Source organism: Chelonia mydas, chromosome 13, assembly GCF_015237465.2.
Source record: "Chelonia mydas isolate rCheMyd1 chromosome 13, rCheMyd1.pri.v2, whole genome shotgun sequence".
In the NCBI taxonomy this organism is placed as follows: domain Eukaryota; kingdom Metazoa; phylum Chordata; order Testudines; family Cheloniidae; genus Chelonia; species Chelonia mydas.
Genome location: NC_051253.2, coordinates 36,131,711 through 36,133,290, shown reverse-complemented (window position 1 = coordinate 36,133,290; position 1,580 = coordinate 36,131,711). Strand labels below are relative to the sequence as shown.

At 55.6% G+C, this 1,580-nt stretch overlaps 1 pseudogene; it reads left to right on the top strand.

The window, feature by feature from the left end:
• Positions 1-395: 395 nt before the first annotated feature.
• Positions 396-1,327, top strand: LOC119563635 (annotated as a pseudogene).
• Positions 1,328-1,580: the final 253 nt, after the last annotated feature.

The following is a 1,580-nucleotide window of genomic DNA, read 5'->3' as shown; positions in this document are numbered from 1 at the left end:
TCATGCAGGTCCCCACATCTGTACCCTAGCGTTCAGAGTGGGGGAGGAACCTTGACAGTCCCTATAACATTCGGACATCTGGTTACTTTACCTGGGTTCAAAGCTGGTTCGGGGAGGCAAATGGGGTTCAGTGGGGGCTGGGATTCGGCCCGTGTAGGGATGGGGAGTGCGATCTACTGGATTAGAGCAGGGCAGGCTAGATGTCAGAACACCTGGATTGTATCCCCAGGGATGGGAAGGGATTGGGGTCCCCTAGATTGGTGTACAGGGGTTCAACTCTGGCTTCTGCATAGCAGAGAGTTTTAGCTCAAACAGCCCTGCAAAGATCACCCATTGTTCCTCTTTGGTTAACCATTAACACCCCGCGTACACTGGCAGGGACACAGACCGAGTGAATGGAGTGTGGGAACAGATCCCAGCTGACAGCTTTCATCCTGGTGGGGGTCCCGTACCCCACAGAGTGGCAGGTTCCCTTGTTCCCCTTTTTCCTCTTCCTCCACCTGTTGACGCTGTGTGGGAACCTGCTCGTCCTGCTCGCAGTGACCTGGGAGCCCTGGCTGTACAAGCCCATATACTGGTTCCTGTGCCACTTGTCCTTCCTGGACATGACGGTCTCCTCAGTGGTGGTGCCCAAGGTGGTGGCCGGCTTCCTGCCAGGCAGCGGGACCATATCCTTCCAGAGCTGCGTGGCCCGTTCTTCCACTTCCTTGGCTGCACCAAGTGCTTCCTCTATACGGTCATGGCCTACGACCGCTTCCTGGCCATCTGCAAGCCACCGCATGTCAGCGTCATTATGAACCTCAGAGGCTGCCTGTGCCTGGGAACGGGGACCTGGTTAGGGGGTTCCCTGCACTCGCTGATAGAGACCGCACTCACCTTCCAGCTGCCCTATGGCCAGGGGAACCGAGTAGGATACATCTTCTGTCATATCCTGGCTGTGCTGAAGCTGGCCTGCGGGGACATGGCGCTCAATGAGCTGGAGACATTTGTGGACATCAGCTTCCAAACCTTCACCTGCTTCCTGCTAATCCTGATGTCCTATGTCTACATTATCTGGGCCATCTTGAGTATCCACTCTGCCAAGGGGAGGCGCCGGGCCTTCTCCACCTGCGAGGCTCACGTCACCATGGTGGTGACCTACTATGTGCCTGTGGTCTTCATCTACCTGAGGCCAGGTTCCCAGCACACTGTGGATAGGGTGGTGGCTGTATTCTACACCACGGTGACCCCGCTCCTGAACCCCTTCATCTACATGCCGAGGAACAAGGAGATGAAGGATGCCCTGATGAGACTGGGGGACAGGAAACTGCTGGGGCCTAAGCCATGATTGTCCTGTGTCCAGCAGGAGCTTCCTGAGAACTGGAGAGGGAGAGAGGGATTTGGAGATTAGCATCAGGACTCCTGGGTTCTCTTGCTGGCTCTGGGAGGGAAGTGGGTTCTACCGATTGAACTCCAGGTTCCTGGGATCTACTGGAGTTTGTTCCAATTCTCTTGTGGGTAGAGACACCCAGATTTGCACTTGAGACTCTTGGGTTGTATTTCTGTTTCTTGGAGAGGAGTGGTGTCTGGTGGTAAGAGCA